The sequence below is a fragment of the Condylura cristata genome, unplaced genomic scaffold, assembly GCF_000260355.1.
Source record: "Condylura cristata isolate star-nosed mole 26May11 unplaced genomic scaffold, ConCri1.0 scaffold00002, whole genome shotgun sequence".
In the NCBI taxonomy this organism is placed as follows: Eukaryota; Metazoa; Chordata; class Mammalia; order Eulipotyphla; family Talpidae; genus Condylura; species Condylura cristata.
In genome coordinates this window covers 25,698,189-25,713,949 of record NW_004567103.1, presented here as the reverse complement: position 1 = coordinate 25,713,949, position 15,761 = coordinate 25,698,189, and the positions used below count along the sequence as shown (strand labels likewise).

At 41.9% G+C, this 15,761-nt stretch overlaps 1 protein-coding gene across 1 annotated transcript in view; it reads left to right on the top strand.

Moving 5' to 3' along the window:
• The window catches only part of LOC101628204 (aldehyde oxidase-like), a 113,378-nt gene that overhangs the window by 68,934 nt on the left and 28,683 nt on the right, over positions 1 to 15,761 (top strand). The gene's annotated exons all lie outside the window — the stretch shown is intronic.

Genomic DNA, 15,761 nt, shown 5'->3' with positions numbered 1-15,761 from the left:
TGTAGCTAGTGATAAGAATGAAAAGCCTTTTATGCAAGAAATTTAAATGTCTGTAGCTATTTAACCTTACCTCACCTTTTATTTTTCTTCTGAAACTAGAGTTATGTTGAATGCTCATCTTTGGTTATCCTCTGAAACAACAACAAGCATTTGTCCGGCCCCAATAATGCCAAACACAATACAATTACATCACTTTATAATTGCAAAGGATAGTGTTTGCTCAATAAGACAACATATTCCAGATGACTTACTGTTCAGATCTGTGGGCCGCAGGAGAAGCGCCTCACTCTGCAAAGCCCCGTCCTGGCCACATGTCGCAGCGAGCGCTCAGACCCCGGAGTAAACCCATTATTCTACCTGAGAAAAACTGTATCTTTGAGAAGCCAAAGGAAATAAAAGCCTATAAACTTTTCCATTTCTTTTGTATTTCTAGAAATTTTTTCCTTCTATTATGCTTCATTACAAGAATTTTGATTGCATTATATGTAGGGTAAGAGTAAAGTACTGGTCCTGTCATTTTTCAGGAAGAAATCTTACCCTTTTCTTAATTTCTTTTCTCCTTCTGCAGCTTTCTTTACTATTTGAAATTTACTACATTTCCCTGAAATCCCTGGGGAGGAGAGGCAGGTGCAGAAGGGGGACACCCTGCCTGAGTAAATGGGATTATCTCATTGCCCCAGGGAGGAACCCTCCCTCCAGAAAGACTTTGGATCCTCTGGAAAGGAAATAATTTACATCATGTACCTTGGTTCCTAGTATCAAATGAGAAAAACAAGGATGTCTAGTCTATGGTTGGTCTGTGTAAAGACCTACACTGTTTTTTCTAGCCAGGAAAAAATAATACTTTGTGATTTGGATAATGGAATTCAGCACTTGTTGCCATGAATAGTCTTTACTTAAACTGCATAGGTTGAATATCCCCAATCTAAGTTATAGCCTTTTTGGGGGCAAGGATCACATCTCATTCTGAAAGTGCCCACACCACCCAGAGTTGGTGTCCCTAAAAGGATGCTGGCAGGTCACTGAGTTTAAGACCAGGCAGAAAAACATGTTACCATCTATTTCTCATTGTGTGTTGTGTACTGATGCTACCAGAGGCACACAGCTAGGTATATTGGCCTAAGGACTAAGTATTTACTTACAGGATTCATTGACTTGATTACTGGTGATGTATTAGTAAAATATGTCAAAAGGTGAATAAAACAGCAAATAGTCTTCCAACATCAGGACAGGAAGAAGGAATTGAAAAGCTAACACTCTCTTTATGAACAGAAAACTACACAAAATCCCTCCAATCCACATTCTTTTTTCTTTCACCAACAGAATGAGGGAAAGTACAAAATCAAGGCAGATAATCTCACTTTCTATAGTCTTGGTTGAATCCAAACTGTGTCCATGAAGTAATGCATGGGGTTGACCTTGAGGATGTCTGCTCCCAGCTGCTTTCCAGAAAGTTTCTCTTGGCCTCTCCTCAGCATTCCTTAGCACTTCCAGCTGATACCTGACACGTCTGTGCCTATCTGTAGCTGTACCAAGCAGAAGCCTGGGTTCCACTTCTAAGTGCTTCCTACCCCTACACTTTCAGGCTGGCTTTGCTGTGTTCTTTTGTTAAAGGAAAGGATGTCGTAAGGGAACTCTGCAGAGTCCTGTGGACCCCAGCCCCTACTCCAGCTTTCTGGACTCTACCCACTACTCCAGTGATTGGAAACTACAATTCCCAGCAGCACTAGGGAGAAAACTGCGAGGACCCAAGGGAGGAGCTAGCAGGAATTCTGGGACATTTGGGGGGATAAATAGGGTGTGATTGCATCTCTCACTCTCTCGCTCGTGAAACGGCTCTCTGGACCGTGTGACTCGGTGTGTTCAGTCAGCCTAGCTGTTAAGGTATTCCAGTTACTTTGTATCCTGCTCTCTTTCCCTGGGTTGTTTCCTATTCCTTTCCCCTTTTGTAAATAAACCCGTTATTGACCCTTTTGCATGTACCTGCAGTATAACTGAATTGTGAGCACGCAGGTGAGGCCCCACAGACAGGCGACCCAGTCCACTCTGGGCTACCCTGTCACACTTTGTGTAGAAAAGACTTCTGGAGGCCTCCGTGCCCAGGGCAGGGTCTGCACCCCGGGGCCTGCTGCTGAGTGTCCACACACCATGAGCCCCCCACAGAATAGATTATGGGGGATGTGAGTGATGCGCAGGAGTCTCTCACACTGTGGGATGAGTGTTGTGGTCAACAAGAGATGTGAGGTGCTTGAGCACTGCCCCCCAAGGCATTAGGGCAAGGTGCTAACCAGAGATTTATTTGTTGTGCTTTATGATATACCCTTCTCAAGCAGCATTGACAAATATTAGTCATCCCTATTTTGCAGGAGTGGAAACTGAGGCAACCAGCCAGTGAAAGTGAAGTGAATTTTGCCTATGACTTCTGCATTCTTGGCGCTATGTCAATTGTTTCTGATCATTTAAGTGTAATGTATGTTTGGGTAAGCATATGCTTATGGAAACAGTCTTTGCGTGGGTGATTCTGATGCGATCACAGTGTTATTGGAATGGTGTTTGGAAATATTACAACTTTAAAAATCTTTTACTTATGTACTTGAGCTAGCCAAAAGAAGCAGTGACCTTTTGGTTTGTTTTTATTTTTTGTTGTGGCTGTTGCTGTTGCAGTCGCTATTTAAGTATTATTAATGCTTATGAAATCACTGACTCTTAGGAATTAGAGGAAAATCACTTATGACTCATAAACTCATAACTCACACTGAGTGGAAATGCCTCAAGACTTTTAAAGCAGTATTTCCCCTTTTTATCCTTTTGGAAAATTTGTTACTCTTCTTAAATTTCATGGAGACATTCTAACCTGTCAAGGTACCTTTAAACTTTGATTATTTGCAAAGCTGATAAATATTGCCTTCATCTTTATGTAAATCATTGATTTAAACAGAATAAATAAAAAATATCGAACAGAATAAGCCAAGCAGAGAAGTATGAGGAAAATTAATCAACATCATTAACATAGTTGCTATTGAGTCAAGGACAAACCTTTCTGGTAACATTCTTTGCATGTCGCCATCCCCTCACAGAGGGGGCCCAGCCACTCTTGAATGCTTGGGGAAGCCCACGCACTCTGTCTGTGGTGCTGAGCCCAAGTCTTATCTCATGAGGCCCGCTCTCTCCAGTACCCAGTCTCCTCCTGTGAACCATTGCTCAAGGCCAAGAATTAAGAATCCAGTCCAGAATGGATCCAGAGAGTTTCCTGAGTGCCAGGTCCACCTCAGCTAAATCCATCTTTGTGAGGCCCAGGATCAGCAGCTGCCTGTCTCCTGCAGTTTAACGCTGTTGCTTGTGATGTCGCCAACACACGACCAGCCGCATTCTCTCACTTCATCTATAAAGTACTTCAGGGCCAAGGGACAGAATTCACTTTGATCTAGCTGATCACTTAAACAAATTTAAAGAAGCTACATGGTCTCTGCCTAGTTGGGTCTTCAGGTCTTATCACAGTGCATGCTGAGGCTGCTTTAGTGAGAAATAGGAAAGCAAAATTAAGAATGAGATGGTTTCTGCCCACTCTGTGCCATCACTTACTATGGTTCTGGCAGAATAATTTTGTCTCTGCTTAGTGTGTTTTATTGTTGATAGCATATTTCACAAAACCAGTCTCTGTCTAAAGCTCAGCTACCTTGTCACAGCTCTGGGCCATTATCATTTTACCCTCTGCCCAGTGTCTGCTTTGGCCTTTCTTGGCCTCTGCTGCTCAGAGAGCAATCTGGTTATAATGTGTTCCTCCCACTCTGTCACCTTAATTCTCCTCCATTTACAATTACATCCTCCAAATTTCATTTCTGAAAGCTTCTTACGCCATGCATGCAGTGAAAGACAAGAGAGGTCTGCTGAGCCATATATGGGTCAGCTCCTGGTGGGGACTGAACTCAGGCCAAAGCAGTGAGAGTGCTGAGACTTAACCCCTGTTTCTTTTTAAACTTTCACCAGAGTGGTCTCCCCCTTACTCCGTCCTGTAAGGGCCCCGGGTTGCCACACAAGTTTATATTTATGACCTTATGGTTCCTAGCTCCTTCATTAGTTTTCTTCTTATATCTCACCAGGTTTCACTAGCGGATCGCATCCCTCTAGTTTTAATGGTGCCTATTAAACAATAGTAGCATCACTGTAACAAAACCACAGATTCTCTTCATCACATAACTGTGCTTTGATATCTAGACTCCACCATGACAACTAACTTTTATTGACTACTTTCTATAGTCTGGGCACTATTTTATGGTTGCAGAGCTGTCCACTGTGCAAATGATGACACTGAACTACAGAGTAGCTAGGTACACACTGCCCAAGATCACAGTACCAGCTGGTGAAAGACTCTGGATTTGCACCCAGGTAATCTGGTTGTAGAATTCACATTCTTAATCACCTTGTCTGAAACTGTATATTTTCTTGAGCCCATTTCCCTCATTACTTTTTTCCTAGAAAATTACCAGGATTTTCCTTATTATTTTATCCCCAACATAACTAGAATAACTAGTTCTATCCCCACTATAACTAGTACAACTCTTGATTTCCTACTTTAGAGTGTCATTTAGCCTTCGAATTTATTTATTTTGTTATTTATTTTGTTCTCTAGTTTATTCATGTGCCCTTCAAGAAGCATTTGAGTGCCTATTGAGTTATGAGCAGTGTACCTATGCCTTTATCCTTACAGGGAATCAGTTCAGATGAAAGGTTCATATTCAGAGACAGTTAACATTTTTAAGATCTCCACAAATGTGCAAAATTCTGTGCAAAATGAGCTAATGCTTATATGAGATTTTGAGGATATATTCGCAGAACAGAACAGTCAGCAGATTCTCAGTCTCTACCTACCTCCAAAAAAAGTGAAAACCAGGCTCTCCCTGGTGGTGCAATGGGTTAAAGCACCGCATTATGAAGCTTTCCAAAACCACTGCAGCACAAGTTCAATCCCCAGCCAGGTAGCTGACCCACATGGTGTGGCAGACCTCTCCTGACCCACCCACTGCTCCCGTCAGCAGTGTACTTTGTCAATCTGCCTGTTCTTCTCCCACTCCTGCTCCCTGCTCTGTCTCTGGTGAACCCTCTCACCCACCACACCTCTCGCCTGTACCCCAGTTCTGTAAGCATAACTAAATAAATCTTTAAAAAAAGAAAAAGTGAAAATCACTGGTCTAAAAATGGACAGAAATAATGCATAGAGTGACATTCTGATTAGCTCTAGGAACCTTGCCCCCAAGCATGCTTTCCCAACCCTTGTAAAAGACATTCCCTCTATCAGGCCAACATTCTAAGATTTTTAATACCATCTAGTGGTGATAAAGGGGCTAAGATTTTACACTAGATACAAGCTGTAAATACACCTGACAAGTTTGACAGATACCAGCAGAAGACCCAAGACTCCTGGGTCAGAGACAAAGGGCTTACTCTTCAGGTAATTGGCAAGCTACTGTGTTAATATTCATGTCAGCTCCCTAATCTTCAGTTCCCATAAAGCATTGAGAAGAGCGGATACTTCAATGTGCAATGTTTGTGTTACAGGCAAGGAGCACAAATCTTTTGTAATAGGCACTAATGCTTCTAGAAGGTGGTGCTGTCTCCATCACACAGGACAGTGAACATTCCTGTTACTTCCATTCCAGGAGACACTGCCTTCCAAAACCTCTTCTGACACTGTTCACAATATCAATATATTTACAGACGTAGCTGAAACGACAACCGTAAATCCCACTGCTCAGGATGTGACTGACAGATGGCCTAATCTGTACGATGGCCTAGCCCAGGCGTGTGACTTACACCTGTGTGTGTATCCTTTTTCTCCACTGATTTCCTGATCTGCACCCTCCCACACGTGCTCTCCAGAAATAGACCCTAAAGTGTTCTGATGACACTAGTTAAATCTAGAAAAGCTATCGGGCTTTTGTATATGAATCTTTTCGAAGGCAGAAGGGAGTCCTCGTTGTGAATGAGGAAGACATGCCAAGGACAGAAAAATCACATTTGGGGAGAAATACTATTTTCTTATCCCTGGGCACTTTAAGCCTCTGTGCTTGATGCAAACCCACTGTGGACAGTGGGGAAAGTTTTAGTCCTGTGAGTTTGAAACAACTGCTGCTGAGCCAGCATTTCTGGGTTAAATAGAAAATATCACACTCATTATGTGGAATTGGTTTTCCAGGAAAACAGAATATTGCGCTTTAGAGACTCTGAGGTTTACCATTTTGCCCATCTCAGTGAGGGTAACTAGACATTTTTCTCAGAAATACAGACAGGTAGAGCCATAATGGCTTTTTTTGAAGGGATGTTTATAAAGTAGTATATTCTAAGTGAAAACAGATTAGGCCATCTTCCTAACATCCGGCTTTGTGATAGCGAGAAACAGAGAAGAATCTATTTCGCATGCTGTCATTTCATTTCTTGGAGTCACAGCCAAAGTGAAACATTTTTGTGAAATAAATGTCCATGTCCTCTCTGAATGTGATTCTGTCTTTGACTGGCACTAATGCTCTCTGGGGAGAAAGAGAAGCCATTTCCATCTTTCATGGTGCATGGAATCAATAGCCACTAAGCAAGCTGTAACATCCCCAGAGAATTGGTCTCACACCCTCCTCTGCCCACTCCCTACACACACACCTGCATACACACACGCACCTCTTTGGTAAGTAGGTAAAAAGGCTCTATGGAATCATTAATTTTTAAATTCTAATGCTTTTCCTGCAATAATATGCCGTATAAACTGCAGAAGCTATGTCTCCAGAAATATTCGGTACCTAAATTGTTTAAGAATGTAGAAAAATTAGAAAGAGTTAAGATGATGCCAAAAGAGGATATGCAAGGAAATATGTCTAAAAGAAAGATTAAAAGGGAGAGTAGAGAGCTATATAAACAAAACTGACATGAATAATCCATTTAAAACACTTTTTGTGGTTCCTAGTAGTTATAAATATTAGTGTTACTATTCACCTGAGCTGGAGAAGCAAGACAAGTTGCGGTGAATCTATATTTTTTTTTGTTGTTGTTGTTGTTGTTCATTTAATTCATTTTTCAATTCATTCACTCATTATTTATTTAAAATTATGTGTTACAGAAACTAGGTACATTCAATTGAGATTTATATTTCTGATGCAGATTTGGTTTCCTTGGGGGGTTGTGTATCATTTGAATTAGCTTAATGAGCTAGAACACTGGGTCAAATAAGCACAGAGAAAAGTCCAGGTCAGATTTCCAGGCTGAAATGGGTGGGTGAGTCACAGACTGAACAGCCAAAGGAGAGGCCCTTTGTGGAGCCAGTCCTGGGGCCTGGTGACGAGTTGGCAGGATTGTTCTGACTCAGGCCTCCAGGCCATCTGTCCTGCCTCAGGCAGCATGCTCCCACTGCTATCCCCACTATTACATTTTTTAAATAATATAACAGTTTATTTTTACATCATTTTGTGCCTTTTCCCATCTCAGTTGTAATCCTCATGGGCTTCCCATCACCAAGTCATCCGTGTGCCATCACCATGGTCCAGTGCATTTCCCTCCCCCCACTGTTTTTGATCCCATTCCCCACTCCACCCCAAAAAATGTCTCTGGTATGTAGCTGTTCATCAGTATCATTATTTTCTCGCCTGCTATGAGAGAAACCATTAGTATTTTTCCTTTTCTTTCTGGCTTATTTCACTAAGCACGATCTTTTCCAGCTCCATCCATGTTGCTGAAAAAGACATGTGTTTCTTTTTTTCTTTTTCTTTTTTTTTTTTTTTGTTTGGTTACTGAGTAATATTCCATTGTGTATATGTATCACATCTTTTTAATCCAGTCATCCATTTTTGGGCATTTGGGCTGTTTCCATGTCTTTCCAATAAACATGGGGGTGCAGGTATCTTTTTGAATCAGTGTTTTTATATCTTTTGTATAGATACCTAGGGGTGGGATTGCTGAGTCATAGGGAAGCTCCATCTTTAGCAGTTTGAGGAAACTCCAAACAGTTTTCCATAGTGGTTGTACTAGTTTGCATTCCCACCACCAGTGCAGGAGAGTTCCTTTTTCTCCACATCCTTGCCAGCATTTGTTGTTGCTAGTTGTTTGAAGATGTGCCATTCTCACTGGGATGAGGTGGTATCTCACTCTGGTTTTAATTTGTATCTCCCTTGTTACAAGTGATGTTGAACATTTTTTCATACGCTTGTTGGCCATCTGCATTTCCTCTTTGGAGAAGTGTCTTTTTAGCTCTTCTGCCCATTTTTTGATAGGGTTGTTTATTTTATTTTTGTTGTGTTTCATCAGTTTTCCATATATTTTTGTGATCAATCCTTTATTGCTAGTTTTGTGTCAGAAAATTTTTTCCCAATCAGTGGGATGCCTGTTTGTTTTTTGTAATGTCTTTTTTGCTGTACAGAAGCTCTTTAACTTGATGTAGTCCCATCTATTTATTCTTGCCTTCACTATCATTGCAATGGGTGCTCGATCTTTAAAGATGTCGCTGAAGTGTGTGTCGTGCAGTGTTTGGCCCATCTTTGCTTCCAGGTATGTTATGGTTTCCGTGCTTATGTCTAGGTCTTTAATCCACCTCGAGTTGATATTTGTGTATGGTGAGAGGTAGTGATCTAGTTTCATTTCTTTGCATGTAGCTTCCCAGTTTTCCCAGCACCATTTGCTGAACAAACTTTCTTTGTTCCATTGTATTTTCTTTGCTCCTTTGGCAAAGATTAGCTGCCCATAAACCTGTGGGTTTATATCTGGGTTTTCTATCTGAATCCACTGGTCTGTATGTCTGTTCTTGTTCCAGTACCATGCAGTTTTGATTATTATGACTTTGTAGTATAGCTTGAAGTTTGGGATTGTAATGTCTCCATTCTCTTTCTTCCTAGTCATGAGAGTTTTGGCTATTCGAGGTTTTTTGTTGTTCCATATGAATCTCATCAACATTTTTTCTATTTCTTTGAAGAATGTCATTGAGATTTTTATGGGGATGGCATTAAATCTGTATACTGCTTTTGGTAGGATGGCCATTTTGATGATGTTAATTCTCCCAATCCATGAGCAGAGGATGTCTTTCCATTTCATGGTGTCTTCTTGTATTTCTTTTAACAGTGTTTTGTAATTTTCTTTGTATAGGTCTTTTACCTCTTTTTTTAGGTTGATTCCCAGGTATTTGATTCTTTTTGTTTTAATTGAAAAGGGGGTGGTTTTAAAATTTCTGTTTCTTCTGATTGGTTGTTTGTGTATAGGAAGGCCTCTGATTTTTGTGTGTTGATTTTATATCCTGCTACCTTGCTAAACTGGTTGATGGTTTTGATTAGTTTCTCTGTGGAGTTTTTAGGGTTTTCCATGTAGATTAACATATCACCTGCAAATAAGGACAGTTTTACTTCTTCTTTCCCTATTTGGATTCCTTGTATGTCTTTTTCCTGTCTTATTGCTCTGGCTAGAACTTCCAATGTTATGTTGAAGAGCAGTGCCAATAGCGGACACCCTTGTCTTGTTCCTGATCTCTTTTCTTTTTCTTTCTGGCTTATTTCACTAAGCATGATTCCTGGAAGGGTTGTTTTGAGAATGTAAGGTCTTAATGAACTAGACATACTGGAAGGTGGTAGACAATCCCCAAATTGTTATTATTATTAACCACTACAGGTGACACAAAATTGCATTTTAAACACTTGAGCTCCAATCTCAGAATGCCTAGCTTCATATTATGATTCTGCTGTTCCTTAGTCATAATTCAATAAATAACTTCATTTTCCCAAGACTTTGTCTCCTTGTCAGTCAAAGATTATGATCATGAGCTAGATTCTATCGCATTTGTCAATTCAAAAACTCCACTGCTCCCATTACCGCTCCCAGCACGAGCTCTTGCAGTCTTGTGGTCTCATTCCAGGACTCCTGCTTTTTACATCTGTGCTTTCACCGTGAGTTCATCTTGCCTTTTTATTATTATTATTATTATTTATGCATACAGAACAGGGGTATAGGCCAGAAGTGCAGGGGCAGTGAGAGACAGAGTGGGGAGCAGAACAGGCAGATCGATGAAGTTCACTGCTGAGGAGAGCAGCAGGCGGTCAGGAGAGATCTACTGCACCATGTGGAGTACCCCATGGTCAGTAGAAATCTGCTGTACCAGTTCCAGGGTGGGGTTAGAACTTGCACTGAAGTGGCTGCGGCTCACTTGCAGTGCTATGCTTTAACCTGTTGCACCAACAGGAAGTGGAGAGCTGGGGGGGGCTCATCTTGCTATTAAAGAAATAGGGAAGCCAAGAAATGTTGACTCAGAATTGCTGGGTGGGGCCCACAGTCCCCTTACACCGTCCACATAGGAAGCTCTCGCCAGCTCTCTGAGGTGTGGTCTGACATGCCTCTCCAGCCTGCTCACTCTCGACTTTCTCTGGCCTGGAGGGTGAGCTGTGTGATTTCTTTCCAAACCCTCGTGAAGAGCTCCCATCTGAACCTGTGCCCCTGTGCCAGAAGCTCCAGCACTCTGACCCCTGGGGCTGCTCTCCTTGTACCATGCTTTTGACACCAGCTTCCACTACCCCTAAAGTGAGCTCATCCTTCTCCGGCTGAGGCCACCAGAGCAGATCCTTGACAGCGCTTGGTTGGCTTCCCCCTCCTTGCCCCCGCTTCTCCAGATGGGGTACAACTAAGGGGTCAGGTCCCCCCAGGCCTTGCATCTCTGGTCCCCACTAGCCAGGGCCTTGCCAGTGTGAAAAACTCAGTTACTGGTTGCTGGTGATCATAATGCTGACCGACCTTCAACTTTGTTTTTACCAAAAGACTAAAATATTGTTTTAAAGGTCTGCACAAAATCAGATAAAAACCGAAGAATTTTAGCCCTTGGGCCCAGCCCAGATTTGTGTATTTCCACCGAAGCTAATGGTATATTCTTTCTCCTGCTCTGTTTCTCTTTTTATGCTGAGAGAATAAACAGTCCCACTGGCTTATCCCCCGTTGATAATTTTCAGCATCTTTTTCTCTGATATCTTAACCTGAATGTCAAAAGGAGAATGTAAAACATCTTCATTGCAAAACACACTCTTCCTTGTGGCTTGTTAGTGTTCTTCCCATAAAAATAACGCCAAGGTGAAAAAGGATTTAGTATTGATCATAGCAAATTTCACTTAAAATATTAAGCAGCCTGTGATTCCCCTGCCAGTTTGCCTGCTGATGCAGCAGCTCTGCAGTCAACCTGAGGGGTCCCTGAAAAGCATTTTCCCTCCTGGCTCTGGCCCCTCATCAACTTGTCCCCAATTGTCATCTAGTGGAACTCCTCCACCTCTGTGCCCAGGGTGAGGTCTCATGAACGCCTTTATTCAAATGCAAGAAAACTCCAGGGTGCAAATTCTAAGCAGGTGAGGCCAGTTACCAGCTCAGCTCACCTGGCAGGCAGCTTAACACAGGTTCAAAGTATTAATTACCTCCTTTGAGTTGATTTATTTTTACTTGTTCCTGTAGGTGCTTCACAAACTTCTCTTAGAAGGCTCCCAGACATTGACAATCTTGGGAGAGAAAAATGACAAATGGCCTGTCCCTTAGGAGTCCAGTCAATTGGAGGAACAGACAGTTGTGTCACTAACAATTAACAGTAGGACATGAAGAAGATTATATGCAGGACCTATGAAGCACGGCCTAGGTGTGGAGCGGGTAGTAAGAGGTAAAAATGAGCAGGATATTCAGAGGGACTTCTCCAAAGAGCCAAGCTTCAACTAGACCTTGAGCTATAAGGGCAAGCCATTAGGAAGTGGGAGATGGAATGAATGGGACATGGAAATGGAATTCTAGGTAGAGTAAAAATCAACTGCATTGATTTGCAGGAACTTTCAGGAAAAACAAGCAATTCCAAATGACATGGGCCTGGAATAGTGGAATAGTCATTGCAACCCCCACTCCGATCCCACAGTACAGGTCTAAAAGGGAGGAGGGGCCAAATCGCTGAGTCGTTCATGTAGACTTAAGGAATGTTGACATTTTGTACAGATAATGAAGACCCACAAAAGGATTTCAATAAAGGATTTTGATAAAGACTGTTTCCAATTTGAAAGACATTCTGGCTATTGTATGGAGCAAAGTTTGGAAGGGGTCCCAAGTGGAAGCAGACCAGGTAAGTACGGCAGACCAGGTGAGCACATGCAGCCTAGCAGAAGGACAATGGCAGCTAGGGGTGACACTCCTGTGTGGATGTGAAGAGCAGGGGATTTGGTGGTGGATTAGAATCAGTAGGACTTGGTGGCAGATTGAATATGGGAGGGTGATAGGAGAGTCAAGAGTGACTCTGAGGCTTTCAATCTGTTCAACGATGCTGAATTAACAATGTGGTAAAAATCACCTTTGACAGGACCGATAATAATTTGAATTTTCACTTTCTAGTTTGAGATCCTTTTTAAGAAATCCAAAAGGGAGTGTCCAGGAGGTATTTGGAAGCTGACGAGAGATCAGATTGGAGTGTCATTCACAAGTCACTTGGAATCCAAGTCACGGATACAGATGTGAGTAGGGCTGAGGCTCTGGTCCAATTCTAAGGAGTAGCTAGAAGGATGAGCAAACCCAAGAGACTGAGAAGAAGAGGCTAGAGACGTGGCATAAATATCCGAAGACTGGGCTAGTCCAGAAGCAATGAAAGAACTGTTTTTAAAAGACAGTAGTTCGATACAAGTGTTGCTGGGATGTGAGGAGCATGAGAACTGGAAATAGTGACAGGAGAGACTGCTGTGTCTCAACAGCAGACAGGAGTGTGTGAAGGAGAGAGTGGGAAGGAAAGAGATACAGGCAGTGAGGCAAAAGAATGCCTCACAAAATAGGCCAAGGAGAGAAAAGAGCTGGCAGTAGCTGGGAGAAGTATGGGGCAGAACAACTGAGTTTTTCTTCTTAATCAGGTGTTAAAAAGCTCAAGGTATTTGTTGTTCATGGATGAAGCTTGAATGCTGATGGGAAGACAAACATAATGGGAGTGGTGGGGGTGGATAGTTAAGAGGTAGAAGGGAAGGGCTTCCAAAGGCAGGATTGAGCAATGCCTTCTCTATTTCTTTCAGAAAACATTCTTTGAAACACTCCTTCCAATGCCCCTGTATCCTGCTAGACACCCTGTCCTTCCTTCTGAGGTGTTTCCTACCAGATCACGACTACCTGTTTACTCATGGGCTGTCAGCTCCAATCAGCACTGAGGGGCAAGTGTCATATTTACCACCATGTCACCACAGCCACCATTCTGTGGTCTTTGGGTCTCTTAGACATTGTTGAGAAGCCTAAAGACTACTTTATGTGGTTTATTTCTATTGACATTTGTAGTATTTTAAATTAAAACTGGGAAATACTTCAATTTATTTTTTAGATTGAAATAACATTGTGTTTAATTCTATATACATTTCAGAACTATTATATATTACTTGAAGTTCACCCCTCAAAGTCCAAATCTATCCTTCACCATACCCTTGTCCTCTTTTTCTAGGGTTACCCAGACCCTTTACCCTTCCTTTCTGGTAGCCCCTAATTGGTCTTATATTCCAAAAGTTTCTTTTTGGTTTATTTATTTCATCTTTTGCATTCTCTATAGGCCACATGTGCGTGAAATCGTAGTGTTTGTCTTTCTCTGTCTGGCTTATTTCACTAAGTATAATTCTTCCTAGGTCCATCCATGTTGTTGCCAACGGCAGGTTTTCATCTTTTTTTCAGTTGAATAGTATTCCCTTGTGTCCACCACATCTTCTTAATCCTGTCATCAATTAAGGGGCAATTTGACTGTTTCCAGTTTTTGACTATTGTAAGTTGTGCTGCAATGAACTTGAGGGGCCTCTATCTTTCTACATTAGTACGATTGTATTTCTCAGGTAAATATCTAGAAGTGGGATAACTGGATCCTATGGAGTTTCTATTTTTGTTTTTTTTTTTTTGGGAAACACTATACTGCTTTAAATAATGACAACATTCATTCATTCTCTCATTTACTTATTTGAAAATAATATGAGTGACCTGGCCCTCCCTGGTGGCGCAGTGGTTAAAGCACAGCACTAAGAAGCTTAAGCCACTTCCGCATGAGTTCGATTCCCAACTGCCCCGGAGGAGATCCACATGGCGAGGCAGACCTCTCCTGACCCGCCTGCTGCTCCCCTCAGCAGTGTACTTCATCCATCTGCCTGTTCTGCGCCCCACTCTGTCTGTGGTGAATCCTCTTACCCTCTGCATCTATGGCCTGTACCTCAGTTCTGTACGAATAAATAAATAAATCTTAAAAAAATAATAATATGAGTGACCTGACTGTATACCATAAAAGACATATAGTTCATGAAGAATAGCTATAATCTTCCAAAAGAAAATCAGTGAGAAAGTGGCATTGTTTTACAGTTGTTGTAACTCTCTTTCCTCAAACTCAAAAGAAGAGAGCTGGATTGCCTATCTGCCTCTATACTCAGCCCATCTTGATGTCACTTGTGGCACAGCCTTTGGAAAGCGCCGCTGGGCACTCATGAAAAGTTAGGAGGAAAAAGGCAAGTAACAGTTCCTCCCTGGTGGCGTAACAGGTTAGGACACAGCATTGCAAGCTGGCTGCAGTCACTTCAGTGCAAGTTCATCCCCTCCTGAGGTGACCTACATGGCGCAGCAGACCTCTCCCGGCTTGCCCACTGCTCCGCTCAGCAGTGTACTTCATCAGTCAGCCTATTCTGCTCCCCCCTCTGACTATGGTGAATCCTCTCACTGTGCCTGTAACTCTGGCCTGTACCTCATCTCTGTATGCATAAGTAAATAAATCTTAAAAAAAAAAAAAAGGCAAGTAATATCTTTTATTCTAGTGGTTTTGACCTTGGGCTGTCTGGAGCCTTTTCAGGAACTCCCAGGAACCTCTCTGAGATCCAGTTGCCTAGCCTGATCAGCAGGAACATGCGAACTATTTCAGTCACTAGAGGAGCCCCATCTCTCCATCATCCTTTCCCACAACTCCTAAGGCAACATTTACAGAACCCCTATGATAAAGAAATTCTCCATCAGACTTTATTTTTCCTTCCCATCGATTTAGTCAGCTTAGCAGCCTCTACCATGACATTTGTTCCATGTTGGAATTATTCAGCGTGAAATGATTTGTGAAAACATGGAAATTCCGACAAAAGATCTGCCCTTTGGATGGTTCCCACAAAGAACAAAACCGTTTCACATAAAATATTTTAAAGGGGTATCATCAATTTTAATTTCAAACAAATTAAGCAATCCAGTTCTTTGAAGAAATGGTTCCCCTGTTTAATATTAACCAGCAAAAATTGTTGAAACCACGCTTCATCCAGATGCACAAAGCCATTTCAAGCCCAGTGGACTCTGGCAGGGAACCGGGTGCCCTCTGCTTCCTGGTCGTGGTGGCATTAATGGGAATCACCTTCACCAGGCAGCTTTTCCTCTTTGGGCTTCATTATTATTTTCTTCTATAAAACTAGGCCATTGGTTCCCAGATTTACTCTTATGATGGGGGTAATTGAAAGGGCTTTTCTTTAAATTCCTTTGTTGACAGGAGAGGGAAGAACACAAGAGAATATGGCAATAGTTCATGGGGTGATATGGTGGTGTGAGAACCATGGGAATGACAAGATGTAAGAAAAAGTAATTCGTTAGTTAATAATAACAAAAGAAAAATCCTATGTTGATTCCCATAAGATAATAATAAACTTAATTAGCTCAAATACAATTTCAGACTTAGAAGATATAACTCTATTATATTATTTCTGTACTGATCCCAAATGGGATCAAAGAAACCCATTTAAAAAGAGGGAGGAGAGGCCCTCGCTGGTGGC